Source organism: Ictidomys tridecemlineatus, chromosome 12 (assembly GCF_052094955.1).
Source record: "Ictidomys tridecemlineatus isolate mIctTri1 chromosome 12, mIctTri1.hap1, whole genome shotgun sequence".
Taxonomy (NCBI): Eukaryota; Metazoa; Chordata; class Mammalia; order Rodentia; family Sciuridae; genus Ictidomys; species Ictidomys tridecemlineatus.
Genome location: NC_135488.1, coordinates 88,158,246 through 88,175,436, shown reverse-complemented (window position 1 = coordinate 88,175,436; position 17,191 = coordinate 88,158,246). Strand labels below are relative to the sequence as shown.

The 17,191-nt window shown below is 46.2% G+C and overlaps 1 long non-coding RNA gene across 4 annotated transcripts in view; it reads right to left on the bottom strand.

The window, feature by feature from the left end:
• Nucleotides 1-7,663: 7,663 nt before the first annotated feature.
• The window catches only part of LOC120884955 (uncharacterized), a 31,314-nt gene continuing 21,786 nt past the window's right edge, over nt 7,664-17,191 (bottom strand). For 2 of the 4 annotated variants that reach the window (XR_013429022.1, XR_013429023.1), the window contains 3 exons: nt 10,561-10,612; nt 9,657-9,771; nt 7,664-8,906 (listed from right to left, as the gene is read on the bottom strand). This is a non-coding gene — a long non-coding RNA (uncharacterized LOC120884955). The remainder of the gene's footprint in view (nt 8,907-9,656; nt 9,772-10,560; nt 10,613-17,191) is intronic. The other 2 variants (XR_005727416.2, XR_013429024.1) reach the window with 2 other exon arrangements.

Here is a 17,191-nt window from a genome sequence, read left to right as displayed (position 1 = left end):
ATAAATCTTGGGCATGGTGGACACCTTCTCCCTGAGAATGAGCCTTGCCTCAGAACCTCTTTTTGAGGACATAAATGGCCAGGCTCAGTCCTGCAGAGTTGAGAGTACAACATTTGCAAATTGGAAGTGGAGAAGTGACAGAGTGCCCAGAAAGAAGACAATAGTGGGTGCATGCCTGAGGCAAACTCCTCCCCACAGATGACCACAGACATGCACAGCCACCTGTACCCCAGAAGACCTTCCAGTTCCTAGGTGCATCTTGTTCCCTTTCCTGAGGAAGCCAGAACCATACCCCTTCCACCTCCTCTACAAGCCTATGCTGATTCAACTCCACTGAAAGGCAGTGACGCCCAGGTATATGAATGGGAGAAATATATTCACTTGAGGGAAGGTTTAGGAGACACGTGCCAGAGGAGAGAAGCCAGGGGCATTGGTGGGAAGGACAGGTCCTTTCCAGAGTTGGAGAAAGAGGAAGGGGCACAGAGGGGCAGTGTTGTCTAGTGGTTCCCCATAAGGCTCTGGAGCCGGGCCAAGCTGGGCAGGAATCCTGAACAACTCTGCTTTTTTTCTCAGTGTTACCTGGCTGTGACAACTTCCCTGAGCCTCTGTTGCCTTATCTGCAAATCTTAATTGATCATATCTGCTCCACAGGAGCATTATGGGAATGGGATGAAATTATGTACATAAAGGTCTTAGCCAGTGTCAGCAACGGGTAAGTTCTCAGCAATACTGGCTGACACTGTCATTGTGTCATTATTAGTGGGCTGAGTGCTCGATGTTCATCCATGATCTGGCCTGGAAGAACAGCCCAGTCAGCTGGGGAGGACCAAAGCACAGACGGACTGTCCCCACCCCCATCTGTCCCCCACCACCAACAGGGAGCACTGCCTTTGACAAGAGGAGGTGTGGCCCAGATCTCCGGGTCAGTGCCCTGGGAGTTGAGTGTGTAGCAGACAGAAGGAGGAAGAGGATTAACATGAAAGCAGAAAATGGGATTAGGAGACCTCAGGATAATGTGCCCACCCGTCCCCCATCCATGACAACGGCTTCTTGCTTTCACTCCGTGGCTTCTGGAGCCTGGAGCTTGTAAGACTTGGTTGCCTTCTGCTCCTATTACCAGGAAAGGAGACTTGGAGGAGACTCACTCCATTTGCTAGAAAAGGGGGCTTTGCTGCTCCTGGCTGCCAGCCAGGCCTGGCTGCTCTATGTACACTTTCTCATTCAATCTTCATGGCAACTGTGAGATGGGTGGTGGTCCAGAGAGGCGAAGAGCCAAGACCCAAGCCTAGGCGATTGCATCCAGAAGCCTGTGTTCCCTCCCCTCCACCCAACACCCCTGAAGATCAGTGTCAGTGCACTATCAGTGATATCACTCACACCTGCCGCTGCCCGGGAGGGATTCCAAGGCAATTGAAGGAGACCAGATTCACCTTGCTTTCGGTTATTCCCTAAGCATGAGAGTGTCCCCAAAGAACCTGACCCTGAAAGATCACTTTGAGGTCCACTGTGCAGGACTTTTATTTTCCTTATTCACCTCTCTGTGACACAGCTGCTACTCCCTGTTACCTGCTACCCAAATGGAGAGAGCGTAATATCAGGGCAACTTATGTGAAGGACGGGGACCATCCTTCCTAAAATTACCTCTCTTGCGCCAGAGACTCCCTGGCGGCTGTGTTGGGGCTGGGAAGGAGGGATTCATTCTCCCACCCTATTCCATTCAAAGCCCTTTTATCCACCTTTCTTCTGGATCACGGTCCCTTGTTCTCCTGCCCCATGCACCTGTATCCACTCACCTGCCCACCTCTGCCTTCATCCCAGCTCCTGAATGTCTCTCCTGAGATGCAGTGACAAGACACCCCCACACTCTCTCTTATCCAGGGTTGCAGCAGCACAATGAGTAGTGACAAATGTCGTCGCACACACAGGGGAACGTATGGAACAGTGCTGCCCCCTGGGGCTCACCGTCTCTAACCAAGGGAAGAGGTGGCAGCCATTACCAGGCCCTAGAATGAGAACACTGATGGAGACCTGTACAAGAGGACACCACTCTCCAGGCTGTATATAGGGTATAAATTACCTTTAAATGCTCTGGTCTTGTTCAGTCATTTTTTTTTCCTGCCATCAATAAAAAAATTTAAAGGCAGCCATTATTCTAAGAAATCTTGGATACTATTTGGTATAAGAAATTCTAAAATATCAGATGTGCCCCCTGCCCCTCAGGAGCTCACAATGTCACTAGAGTTGTTACAAAGATGGACAAACTCAACAAGGCAATATATAAGCTATGACTAAATGGCCATGAGGCTGATTTCCACCCATGACTTATGAAGGCAAAAGGGTTTGACAGTCATATCTCCAATCAGTAAGGATCAGTGAGCCTGGTGGTCCAGAAGCATCAACGCCTGCAGCAGAAGCCCTGCTGTGAACATTTTTTCCTCCAGGGAAAGATTTGTTTATCCTCACTCTTTACCTTCTTATCTCTCAGCCGGTTCCCTATTTGTCACCAGACATTCTCCCCATTCCCATGGTGACTCAGCTTCCTTAACAGGCTTTGGTGTGGAGCTTTCCGAGGATTCTTGAGAGTGTAAATAGATTGTGTCTACTGTTACCCCCTTATCCATACACTTATTTGACCCTTCAAAGAGCTCTAGTAGATTAGGGAGGCATGATTTCTTCTTAGCAAGACAGGCTGCCTGCCTTCCACCGGAGGCGGAGTTGGCTCAAGTGCTTCATAATCCTGCCCTTAGAGGTTCTGTCGACTTGCCTGGAGTCACAGGAAAAAAAAAAAAAAACCGGTGGTGGGCCATTTCCCAGATTCCCAGAGACCCCTGGTGCCTTCTGTTACTTGGCGCCAGGTACCAAGGTGCAGATGTCAAGAAAAGGCCCTCGTTTTGTACTGCCTGTCCATGATATTGATCTTCTTTATTGGCCCTAAGAGATTGGTGAGGAGACAGGAAGCAAAATAAAAATAAAATAGACAGTAGGCTTTGCTTTCCACTGCTTGGAGATTTAAGGCCCTGAATTCATCTGAACTTATGCAGAAGGTAGTAGTGAGGTTATCTGTATCAGATTTCATTTTATGACATCCACCTTGTTTACACCACTCTCCAGGCTGTATATAGGATATAAATTACCTTTAAATGCTCTGGTCTTGTTTAGTCATTTTTTTTCTGCCATCAATAAAAAATTTAAAGGCAGCCATTATTCTAAGAAATGACGACTATACTTAAGGCGCAGAGCTGTTGTAATTGAGGAAGACAGTTTGTCTTGTATCGTGGCCTCCTGTATTTTTTTAACAGGTCTTTGATGCTATGTAGAGTCTTCTGACTCCACGGTAGAGCTATGCAGCATTTTGCTGTTAAGAGCAAGTACGTTTCTTCTTCAAACATAGATCTCTGCTTAGCATATTTAATACTATTTGACTTGGGTCTCAAGATAGTGCTATTCCTGGAATGGACTTCACATGCTGAAGATTTTTTTTAAATTACCCACAATCCTATCACATATGTTGAAATGACCTTTTTTTTTTTTTTTTTTTTTTTTCCTATAGCCTCTCCAACAATTTGCTGAGATGAAGAGATTTCTACAGGGCACTTTTGGGTTAGGAACTTGCAGATTAACTCTTTCAAGCTCAAGTCTTTCCGTAGCCCTCACACTGCTTCTGAAAATACATTCTGGGCAAATAATTCAAGATGTGGAGAGATTAAAATACGCATAGATGTCCCTTGCAACATTATTTAGAATCACAAAACATGAGGATCATACAATATGAGAAAATGTAGAATTGTGGGGTTAAATGCAAAAAGCGGGATGCAAATCGCAGCATGTAAAAATGAAAGTGGAAAAGACTGGAAGGAAATACGCAGAACAGATACTTCTGCAAGGATGACAAACTAATTCATATTTTTTTCTTCATTTTTCAAAAATGTTCATGCACGTTGTGATGTTTGGTTAATAAAAACGGTTTTACTTAGAGCATAGTTTCAATGTATTAAAGGAGTGATTCCATCTTTTTACCTAAAGTGGAACCAAACTTGACTTTGTTATACAACCTTCATTTCAGTTGGACTTCCAGAAAGTTATTCCCGCTAATTCTCTAAAACATTTAAAAAAAAAAAAAAAAAAAAAAAGCAAAGTGAGAAAGGGACTCTGTAGTGAGAGTCCCTATCCCAGTGCCATGAGGGCTAGTGGATCCCAGGCATGACCTCAGTTCATGGGGCAGCAGAAGGAATCAGTAGTTCCGGAGGCCACCTGGGGAACCCAAGCATGAGCTCTAGTGAAGGGGAATTGGAGCTTTTTCTAACTCTCCTCATTGTAGATTTGGGGCTACTAATAAAAATTCAAAAAAAAAAAAAAAAAGGACATTTGTGGACCAAACAGAACATGCCTACAAGTTGGATTCACCAAGCCGGCGGCCAGTTTGTGGCTCTAGGGTAAAGGCCATTTCTAAAGTCCTAGCCGGCTGCCTGATTTCCCGGCACCCAGGAAGTAAAACCTTGTCGGTGTTCCTCTGCTCCCTCCTTTGCAGCGAGCCCTGCACCACTGCAGCCTGCCTGATGAGAGTGATGAAGCATGGTAGCCCTCAGAATTGTGAAGGCTTGTGAATCTGTCCCTAGTTGGAAGCATTTGTCCTGCCAGAAACATGAAAGCTGGCAACATTTTTGGTATTAATTTGTTTCTCTGTCTGTCGCTTACATTTAGTGTGGCTGTGAGGAATGGATTTGATGCTGTTCAAATGTGCCCAATTTCATCCTTAAGCCCCTTTACAGTTGTCAGATGGTGCCAGCTAGTCCCAGGCTCTGCTTCCAGATTGTTGTCAATCAGACCTCAGCATTCAATGTGTTCGTCACCATGTCTTCCAACACTGTCGCCCTGCTCAGCCCCAGTGACCAGCTTCAGAAGACTGATGTGTAGATGTGACTGCCTTGGGCTGGGGGTGTAGCTCAGTGGTAGAGTGCTTGTCTGGCACACTCAAGGCCCTGGTTTTGATCCCAGCACCACCCACACGTACACAAAAGAAGTGGCCCCCTCTTCTGCTGCCTCGGCTCTCTCAGTCTCCCTCCTTTCTTGTCCCTGGGAGTACCTTTTGCACAACGACCACCGAGGAATCCTACCTGCTTCCACGCTGGCATCTGCTTCTGATCTCTCATGAGGAAGTCCAGACAACCTTCATTTCTATAAAACAACACTTCTCCTCGCAGTGATCCTGGTGGCTTTGCCACACAGATTTCCCATTGTTCTTGGGTCCTTGGATATTGGATCCTCCTTGACACCCCAGGAAGGACCATCATTCTCAGCTCCTGGTACACTATCTGGCCCCACAAAGTCAATGTGATGTCCCTGCTGCCCTGGGACCATGGCAAATTGCATCAGCAGGGTATTCTAGGAGCTTGTACATTGGTCGATTAACTAATCATCAATCAATAAACGAATGAGTTGAGCCAAGTAGCCCCTTTGGCTCCTACACAGTGAACCACCCTTTCTTTCTTCATGCAGGACCCACTGTGGTCACAAATGCCTCCTATTAGTTCTTAGTTTATTTTGGGCACTTGCAGATGCTGCCAGATGTTTACTTTTAACGTGAGGAGAATTACACTGCTCTTGTGGTTGGGGGGAGGAAAGGGGGAGCTCAGGGCTGCAGGGCTGCAGGGCTGGCAAGCTCCTCCACAGCCCAGCCACTGGGGGCTCCTTCCCCCTCCCCTCCAGATGTGGCCCAGCCCCCATCCTGTATTGCCAAGTCAGCAGATCCACACTCTTCCACGCATGGAGGGAGGGCCTCCAATCCTGCAGAGCCCAGGCAGCAGCACACATGGTCCACCATGTGGGGTGCATGTGTGTAACTGAGGTCATGCCTGGGCTCCACCAGCCCTCATGGCACTGGGATAGGGACGCTCACTACACAGTCTCTTTCTCACCTTGGTCTTTGAAAGACTTTCCTCCTTGACAAGACCAAAGGCAGAATCCCCCTTCAAATTCTTTAACTATCAGAAAATGACACTTTGGGCACTTGGAGCCATGATAGGACCCCAAGACTAACCTTAGAACTCCACAAAGCCTGACCCACTCACAGCTATATTCCTGTTTCCTGATCACCTCAGAGCTTGCAAACTCTAGTAGATTTTTGCTGCCAAGGGAGGGTCGAGGCATATGGCTGAGCCCAGTGCAAACACAGTTCTTCCACCCTGGTCCAAAGCCATCCAAAGACACAGTAGGCAATTATCTCCAATCCGTATCTTATGAAGAAAAGTACTTGGTCACACATTGCCTTGTGCCACCACTGCCTCCACTGCTGGACAAGGATGTCCCTCCATTTCTTGTCCTACTCCCTTCTGCTCTCTTGGGTTTTAATATCCTGAAGGTTAAAAATATCTTCTCTTTTTTCCTTGTCCTTCTTGATGCCCAAGAAGCAGGACTGAAAACAAGAAGCTCTTATCTAGTCCATGCTCCCAAACAAAAATGGACATGGGAAGAAGAGGGATGTTCCTGATGTTCCAGTCCTACAGAGGCCAGCCAGGAGGAACCTTGCAGAGGAGAGAGGCCCAGGGGCAGAGCTACATGTATTGACTAAGGACTTAAGATGAGTCTGACTAAGTTGGGTACAGCCCACATGCTGGATTTCTTTTAGAATTTTAAAATACATGTCCCTCTCATTTCTGAGCCATTTATCCCAAACTCAACAGTGATTGAGAGCTGGTAGGAGAAAAGAAGATTCTCGTCCATATCTTTCTCAAGAACTTGTTTTTCCAATAATAAGCAAGATGCAGAAATCTCAAAGCACAGATTCAATATGAAATAGTGAATAGGCTCAGTGGACTTCTTGCTAGCCTCCAGCCCCATCCAACCACCATCCAAACCATCTCTCTCCCATCATCACGGATCCATAGTATAAAATCATTCCGTTGGAAACTGAAGTGCCCCCCAACCCAGCTCTCACTACTCTTCCCCTTCTTCCCCCAGGGCTTCTCTGGGAAAGAGCCATGCCAAGGTGATCTGCATCATGGCTTCATCCTAGAAAACCTCCATCATCCCCTCCATGATTACTGCCACCCCCAAGGTACCTTTTCCTTTCTCTTTTCCATTCATACAGTCTCTGAGGCTCCCAAGAAGATAGACTCATCAATGAATGATTCGGTCATACATACACACAAGCCCCATTTCGCACTCTGTTTAACTGGGTGACTATCTCTGACCCCAAGGAAATGAACAGAAGGGAAGAAGAGCCTGGGTACGTCTGGAGAGGACAAGGAGATGGGTGGCTCTGGGAAACCCTCATGAATGTGACCTGAAGTGAGTTATCTCAGCCTTCTCTAAAGCAAGCAGGAACTATCCAAAGCCTTGACCATGGCCTTCTCCTGTAGTCAGATTCTCTCAGACCAGGAAGAAGACATTGGAGACAATAGAGGATGCTGTCAGGCCCCTGAACAGAGGTCACTGAGGAGTTACTTTGGTCAAGAGGTTATGAGTTTGAGCTCTGAAGTCAAGCACCCCAGATCTGAATCCTAGCTCCATAACTGGGGTGCAGGGGGACCCTACACAGATTCACTTAGATATCCTTGGTTTCTGCATCTGTGAAAAGGAGACATCATACTACTTACCTTAGAGAGGAATTATGAAGTACAAATAAAGTAATACTGGTAAATCATTGAGCGTGCCACACCATAAGTCCTTAGTAAACATTAGCTTTATGGTAGTTCATGATTGAATTCCGGTCCTAGCCCTCCCTCATGGTCCTGAGGGAATATGACCATCTCTCTGGGAGTGAGTGCCATGAACCCCTCCAGGGTAACCCCGCTCTGTATTCAACCAGATGTGGCCCAGGAAGTGCAACAGATGAGGCAGGCTGGGAGGGCCAGGAGCCAGACAAGACCACCCATCAAGCCGGGGAAGGTGCTGGCAGGACGGCCTCCGCTGCAGCTGCCGGGCAGCCATCCAGGATGATAGGCACAGTGCAGTGTACAAGGGTGTGGAAACGGACAACAGGTGGCAGCTCAGCGACGATCAGCACTGGGGAGGGGCGGAGCAGATCATCTAGCATTTGGTAACAGGGCGTCTCTGCCAGCAGGTGGATCCCAGCAATGGGCAATTCCAGAGGGGTTTTCTGACATCCAGGCAGGCACACAGACACAGGAACATCTGTCTTCAGATCCCAGAATGCAACTGAAGGCTAGATCTGGGGATCTGGGCATCAGGCAGTGACCAGAGAGGGCAAAGCAGAACCTCAAACCTAGAAAGACTAGAAAGGTTACCAGGACCAGGACAGAGGTGGGGGCTCATGGAAGCAGAGGTATTACCAGAACACAGGTACCCAGCCGGCGGGAGGAGAGGAGAACTGAATGCGTGGCCCAGCCTTAACCCCAGCCCCAATCACCAGGGCCGGCAAGACTATACTGTCCCCACAGTGAGCCTGCAGGAGAGAGAAGCTGGAGGATAAACATATCTGCTCTTTTTCTTTTTCCTTCTTGGTGACCGGAAGGTGAGACAAAAAAGCAAAAGCTCAAAACCAGGCTGTGCTTCCAAACAGAGAGGGACCTGGGAGGAGGTAGAAGGGCGGGAGAGTGAGCAATAGCTCTTTCTCTCTGGCAGAAGGCCATCACATGGGATAAGTCAGTCTCTCTCTCTCTCTCTCTCTCTCTCTCTCTCTCTCTCTCTCTCTCTCTCTCTCTCTCACACACACACACACACACACACACACACACACACACACGAGTTCTGTCAAGTGTTCCTGATTCTTACCCTTTGCCTTCTTTCTTTGCTCCACCTTCTACTTGCTGCTGATGAAGAACTACAGGATCAACTTTTCCAAAGTGAAGAGCACAGTCTGGCAGAGCCTGAAAAGCCCCCCTGATGGTCACATGGTAAGTGACATATCACCAGCTTCTGCTCTGTGCCCCAACGGAAGGAGCAGCCTATAGTAGTAAACATAGATGGAGGTAGGTGGGCATCCAACGAAGGAGGGTGAGGGTCCCCACAGCCCCTGACCTGGATTCATCTCCCACGTGTCCTATTCTTAGGCTCAGCTAACACCCACTCCATTCTGGACCCATGTCACGCTCTTGACTCCAGAAGATTTTGTCTGGGAGACCAAGTAATCTTGGGGGCCTGGCATAAGTTCATCCACACAAGACCCACATCCTCACAGAGGAAACTAACCCATATTCATGTGTGTAGGCTGATAAGCCCCACATCTTCTACATCCTTATTAGCCCCTAAGCCTCACACACACACATTTATACTTTCCCTAAACCACACACCCACTCTTAATCACAGCCTTTGACTGGGGTGTAAGTAGTGAAAGTAGACACCACATGAAAGGGCCCCGTAAGAGTAAATAGTCAGGGGCCAGGGTTGTGGCTCAGTGGCAGAGCGCTTGCCTAGCACATGTGAGGCCCTGGGTTCGAGCCTCAGCACCACATAAAAATAAATAAATAAAATTAAGATATTGTATCCATCTACAGCTAAAAAAAAGATTAAGCAGTCACTAGTGCACCCTCACCCCACCCTGTGGGCACACCAGCCACACCACCCTCCACCCCTGAACTCTTCTTCCTCCCTAGTAAGTTGGTCTGAGGAGCTAGTGACATGGGCTTGGTGGGAGCAGGCCAGGCTGCCTTTGCAGTCTGCTCTATGCTCTAGGATATGATTGCTGCTGTAAATACCCCTGGATCCTCTGGAGCTGAGACTGTGGAATCCACTCTGGAGTTAGAACTGTGCCTCCATTCTTGGAAAAACTGTGTCACAGGAGCTTTCCTGATCTCCAGGGCTTCTGGATACCTAAAAGGTAGAATGACCCATAACATCAGTCTAGACCCTTCCAACAGGAGGGAATTTATTAATTTTCCTTCATTAACATTAATGGCCTTTACTCTGTGAAAGATGCTGTTAATAGAATGAAAACACTAGATGCAGCATGAGAGAAAATATTTTTAAATCTTTCTACAGGACTTTTACACAGGATATATGAACAGCAAATAAAAACATTTTAAAAGATGTTCAATATCTTGGGGCATTAGAGACTTGTAAATTAAAATCACATGTACCTATTAGAGTGGATAAACTAAAAATTATCAGCAATACCAAGTGCTGACAAGAACGCAAAGCAGCTGGGCATGGTGGAGCACGCCTATAATCCCAGTGTCTCAGAAGACAAGAGGATCACAAATTCAAAGCCAGCCTCAGCAACTTAGCAAAGCCCTAAACAACTTAGCAAGACCCTGTCTCTAAATAAAATACAAAAAAAGACTGGGGATGTGGCTCAATGGTTGAATACCCCTGGGTTCAATCCTCAGCGCCAGAGCAACTACAATTCTTATATATTTTGGGTGGGACCAACAGAAGGAATTTAATAGAAGAGTTACACAGTGATGGGAAAGCCAAGAAGTCAGGACCATCCAGTGGAAAGCACAACCACAGAAAGGCCCATGTGATGTGAGCTGGAGCCATGAAGAGAACCAGCTTCTGCCAAAGATACCATAGGAAGCTGAGAGAAAGGAATACACTGACTGTCACCTTCTAGTCTAGTCCTCTACCAGTACCTGCCCATGCCCCACTGGTTAAACTCACCTGGAAGCCAAAGGTCAAGGAGCCTGGGGAACACAGTCCTTGAAGGGCAACACTGGAAGATCAAGGAATCAAATCAAAAGCAAGCAGACAACTGACCAGCACCAGCCAAGGCTCATTGGGCCTCGGATGGGCCATTTGCAAGTGTCACTTTCTAGAGAAATACTGAAACTGGCTCCCCAGGAAGCAGCATCCTCCTGAGTCCTCTTGGACTCACAAAGGTGGAAATGGGTTCGCTGCCTCTGATGGAAAAGAGGTCCTGTTAATGAGTTCAATCGAAAGACTGTTGTGACTGGACGCAGTGGGGCACACCTATAATCCCAGCTGCTTGGGAGTCTGAGGCAGAAGGATTGTGAGTCCAAAACCAAACTCAGCAACTTAGCAAGGCCCTAAGAAATTTAGTGAGACCCTGTCTCAAAATAAAATATATATATAAAAGGGGGAGATAGGAATGTGGGTCAGTGGTTGAGTGCCTCTGGGCTGCTAAACCCCAGTACCAAAATAATAATATTAAAGTTAATGTGCATATTTATCTCAGTAGAATGATACCCCTGAAGGAAACTGGGCATTGTCTGTAAACGGGTGGTGCTTCTTTGTGCCCCAGTTAGAGACTGGGCTGGGTCATTTCCTACCCTGGAAGAAGGCATGCCCTGTGCCTTGAGGACAGGCCAGGAGTCTGGCTATGAACTAGTAGGGAGGAATTGTCCAGAGAAGACTGTGGAGCTGCTTCCCCCATCTCTCCACCCCTCCCCAAATTCAGATCACATTTAAACAGCTGGTTAAACAAGTACTGTTGTTTTAAAGAATTGTGCTATGTTATTTCTTTTTAAAAAGCTAAACTTGATTAATATAAAAACATCAATATAATTGTGGTGCTATTAATGTGCTCATATCTTCCAGGTATACAAGTCTGTAAGGTAGAAGCTTTACAAAGATCATTATATCAATCTGGTGTTCTAAAGTTGTATGGTAATTTTAGGCTTAAAAGAAAAACATGTTGGAGATTTATTTATATCATTTGTGTTCTATAACTGAACTTGTTATCAATAAGAAATGTAGTTCTATGTTACTTTTTACACTAAGATACAATTTAAATGTATTTTTAAGTTAATGAGAGCCTAATCTGTGTAAAGGTTTTATTGCAAAACACAAAAGTACTTTGCTACTTTTCTACAAAAGGTTAAAAGCTTTCAGCTTTTCTTTAATTCATGTTTTAGGTGTGATATTATATTGTGTTAGCTAATATTCATGTGAACTTGAACAACAATTTATGTAGACTTTATAAAATGATGTCTAAAAAGCAAAGATCAGCTTCAGAACTATAGTACTTAAGACTTATGAAGAACCCCGCCTTACCTGAGATAAGATTCTGTGTCCCATCTCACTACATGTGAAAGTGACTATGAAAGAAGTAGGCCAGATTTCAGTACATTTAAAGTTGTGTCCAAAAGTTGGTTTTTGTCACGATTACTAGGATCTCAAACAGGGGATTATAATGTATAACTCTACCAAAATTCAAGGTAGCTATTACATAAACTAAATATGTTTTTACTCTTGTTAATTTTATTTTGTAGTTTTCTTATAAATGGTCTAAAGATTGCCTGTTAATGTTTTGCAAAGGTACTGCTTTAAGAACACACAACCTGGGTTAATTTAAGATAATGAGTTATCACCTACAGGATAGAGAGATAGACATCAAAGCCCAGTACTCTTAATATAAGGCTGTTGAAATTGATTTGCTGGATGTTTAAGATAAAGTTTTAAAATTAAAGTTAAATGTTGTGTTTACATCCCTGACAATTCTGGCAATGTGACAAATATCCTTAAAGATTTACATGCTCAGATAAAAGCCATGTCCTCACCAACTTTGTCATGAAAACAATATCTTAGCTCCTGGTTCTCTGGTATTTCCTGGTGGAAAACATTGTTAGTCTTTGTCTTTGTCATCATACTCATTGGCATATTCCTGTGCTGTGGCATTTATTGCTGCATAAATCTGGTTCCAGTACTAATGAATTCTTATTTCTCTTATAGACCACCCATCACTCAAATGGCCCTCCAGCCTATTACTTCTCAATTGGACTTCTATCATGGACCACTCGATAGACCTGATTTTTAAAGGGGACTCCAAACTGCTTGCCCCACATAGTCCCCTTTCAGCATGAAGAAGCCAGAAGGATCTTCACCCCCTTTCCTTACAGCAGTAAGGAGTTCCCAAAATTAGAGGGGGGAATGAAGCCAGATTTAAAATTAGGTAGTCAGTGTAGTTAGGTAAATCGGGTCTAATATCGAGTAAGATCTAAAATGGAGGCCATGCTGAGAGACAACTCATGGAATGTTAATGAAGTCCTGAGAAAAGTGCTAGGCCCAAAGTCCATCCCAAAGAAGTGTTAATGAAGTCCTTCCTGCCCAGATTACTTCTTTGGCCCACCTGTGTCCCACCCCTGGGCTTCCCACCTACATTCCATCACTGAAAGAACTATAAAAAAAGGAAACAACCACCTCTTGGGTCCCCTTCTTCCTCCGGGAGAAGTCTTTTCTGCTGTCCTTTAATAAACTTATAATTTCTGCTCTGACCTTGCCTCAGCGTGCTTCTCTGGTGTTATTCTTCAACACTGGGGAAGCAAGGACTCATCACCGGTCAACAGCAGTAACAATGGCAGAGTGGGTGTTGGAGCAGAGCTACTCACCTCATGGAAGCCGGAAAGCAGAGAGAGAGAGAGAGAGAGAGAGAGAGAGAGAGAGAGAGGAAGGAAAGGACTAGGGACAAGATATGGTCCCCAAAGGCATGCCCTCAAGGACCCACTCCCTCCAAGTACGGCCCAGCTCCTATAGCTTCCATTACTTCCCAAGAGTCCATTTAAATCATGAATGCATCAAGGTATTAATCCAAGGATGATCCTATCACTTCCCAAAAGCTCAGCCTCTGAATATTGCTGCATTAGGGACCAATCTTTCAACACATGAGCACTTGAGGGACATTTCAGATCTAAATTATAACAAAGCCTACAAATGACTGTAGACCATCTGACATCTGAGTGCAACCAGAGGAGAGATCCCTAGTGAGAACCACCTGGCAGAGCTCAATCAACCCTCAAAACCATAAAAAATGATAATAAATTGGTAAGTCATGAAGTTTTGTGGTGGTTAGCTGTATAATAGATAACTGGGTCATTTTCCAAGGATGTATTCATGTAGAATACAAGGGAATGTCCTGGAATGTATGACAGGATAGTACCAGCTGAGCACACAGTAGGAGCTCAAGAAAGCCAGGTGGCTGACCCGACAGCATCGGCACCAGACACATGGGGCCCCTGACCCAGGATGTGCCCTCTCTCTGACAGATTCTCTTTGTGGTGAAATATTTGCCATCTAGTTACAACCTGACATCTCCCTGGCTAAGGAGGATGCAGATACTGCTGTCTTCAGAAATTCATGACCACTTCCTCCCCGACCCTGTTCCTACCCTTCCTATCTCAGGAAATGAAAAGCAATTTTCCCCCCAGGGCCTGTTTACCCATGGCAACATAGCAGAATTTCAAACCCTATCTCAAGCCAGTTTCAATGTCTGTCTTCACTGTAATAACAATACAGATGCCACACCTGCCCACAGATTCCCTTCTCTGCTCTTCTATTTGTTCGTTTGTTTCTCCAGGATCTTTAAACACCTGATTCAATTTCATGCTTCAAATGAAAAGTTCTGAAGATGGAAGATTATCAGACTCTGTGACTTTCATCGGGCCTCCTCTCTGCTTGGCAGATTTGGGCAACTCTGTTCTCACTCCTCACCCCTTGCCTCAGAGGTCCTCTTGTGTCCTGTGAACTCCTCTCCCAGTTGCTGCTCACACTCTTGTCTCCTGCCTACAGCCCACCTGGGTAGCCCATCCCATGGGCAGCCCCAAGAGAAGGAACCTAAGTTGGTGCACTGCAAAAGCCAACAAAATTGAACACCCCAAGATGTCACCTGAACAAAGAGGAGCCTGAAAAAGAGGCTCACATTACATCCCATTCCTGCAATCCTCCTGAACACCTGGTCCCACTCTTTATAACACAAACTCCCCCAAGATTCATCCCTCCCCCCAAAGTGGACAGACAGTGCAGGGAAAACCAAGCGACCAGAGGCTCAAGGTGCTAAGTCGGTCTGTGTAACCATAGGGCAGGGAGTTCTCGAACCTGAGTCTGCTGCCCCCTGTTCCTTGGGGAAACTGAAGGATTTAGAGGAATCCATGCCATGCTGGTCTGCAGAGACTGATCCTAACCTGCATGACACTCTCGATATCCTAGTTGCAAGACAGGACCCCAAGCAATTCTCATTTATCATGTTGCATGCAAGTTACATGTTCAGCTGCCAGGTGGGCAGTGATCTCAAAGCCAACAACTAAAATGCAAGAGAAAACATTTTTGAGATAATGACCCATTTCTTCCCTCCCTTCTGTCTTCCCACCCCACCCCCAACTCCTATCCAGCCGCCAGACTGTTGGATGCTCTCTGCCTCCAGGGAGGGATGGGATAGGGAGAAAAAGGGAAAGACGAGCTTTGATGTCTGGAAAAGATTGAAATATTTAGAAAAAAACATCTTGAGAGAGAGTAGGGTTTCTTTCCACCCTTCTTCCATATCCCTAAAAATAAACAGTGAGGAGTCCACTTAAATGATGAGGGGAGGCAAGAGGGAGGGGAAAATGAATGATAGGAGCAGAGAAACTGGTCAGTCCAGGCCTCAGCCCTGAAATGAAGAGCTCATGGAGATGGGATGAAAATGTGCAGCCAGGGTCCTTGGTGAGGGACCCAACTGGCACCCAGACTCCAGGCACCAGCCAGGACAGCAGTGGCTGATTTTCCTGGTGGACCTACCCGAGCGGCTCCTCCTTTGACAGCAGCAACATGGGACTGGACTTTGCCTTATCCTATCCAAGTTACCCCTACCCAGTCCCACAATGTCCAGGTCACCTGAACCATCAACAAAAAGAAACTGGGCCTTCAGGCCCCAGCACCATCATCAGCCCATACACATCTACTGTGAAGCAGCTCAAACCCCAGTGGTCCCCCCGAAGCTGAATGAGGGTTAAATAGACCTAGTTCCAACACAGACAGCCTCGCTGGATGGCAGGCATCCACTTAGGGCTTCTCATATCCCACCTCACTTGGTGAGCAAATAGGCACACAAGTCCTTCCCACCCACCCTTAAGACCTGGCCTTGGACTTAGCCTTTTGGCCAAGCCTCTCCCGATGGAACTCACCCAGGTGCTTCCTCTTTCCTCAGATCACATCCATAACCTCTTCTCTCTCTTCTATGTACTGTGATTAGTACTAGTAGGTCTATGATTATCACTAGTGGGTCTATACCTGTTGTTGGACAGAAGCCCCTTAGGAACAGGCTCTTACCCATGTTTACATGCCTTGTAATTGGCATATAACAGGCGCGAAAATTAACGTTCCTAGAGTTAAATTGAACCGTCCATCCCATTCTCTTTTCTTCATCTGAAAGTGGAATTCCTCATTTAAAAAGCCTCAGAGCAGCCAGGGTGGTGCACGCCTGTAATCCCAGTGGCTCAGGAGGATGAGGCAGGAGGACTGCAAGTTCAAAGCCAGCCTAAGCAAAAGCGAGGCCCTAAGTAATTCAGTGACTCTGTCTCTAAATAAAATACAAAATAGGTATGGATGTGGCTCACTGGCCAAGTGCCCCTGAGTTCAGTCCCCAACACACACCCACCCCAAAAGTGCTGCAGAGAAAAGGAGGTGGTCCTACAGACCAAAGCAATTAACAACACTGCAATTGTGTGTGTGTGTGTATGCATGTGCACGTGTGTGTGTGCATGTGCATGTGTGTGTGTGTGTATGTGGTACTGGGGATTGAACCTGGGGTGCTCTACCCCTAAGCTATACCCCCACCCTTTTATTTTTTATTTTGAGGCAGGGTCTCACTAAGTTGCCCAGGCTAGCCTCAAACTTGCAATCCTATCTCAGCCTCCCAAGTCACTGGCATTACAAGCATGTGCCACCCACACCTGGCTAAGATATCACAATTTGACCAATCATCATCAGATCTCACCTGTTCCTACAGTAGTGGCCCCAAGCCCTGTCACCTTGATTTTCTCAACTGTCCTTGAGCTCATTCTTACCAAGTAGCCCTTGATGTGAACTTTGGCAGAATCTCACCTCTTAATAAGAATAAGAATGTGAGATATAAGATCCCACGAATTTCCATCCCTCTGCCTCAAAATCTTTCTAAAATAACCAGCAAACGTGTAAGAGAAGAGGAAACCTCTCGCACTGCCAGGTGAGATTGATAAAATCTCAATGGAGTGCAATCTGATGATGTGTTTGGGTGCACACCTGGAGTCTCCACTACTCAGGAGGCTGAGGCAGGAAGATCCCTAGAGCCCCGGAGTTCAAGGCAAGCCCATACAACATAGCAAGACCCTGTCTCAAAAAAAAAATAAGATATGGATAACCTTGGCCTAGCTATTCAACTTCAAAAATCTTTTTCTAGAGAATTGGACAAGTGCACCAAGAAATCCACAAAGGTATTCTTTGCCATGTTGTTTATAAAACAAATTCTCCTACCTTGTTTTTATCCTACCTTTTGGTTTCTGGGCTTCTGCCATTCTGGCCTTTCAGTTCCTCTTCCGCCTCC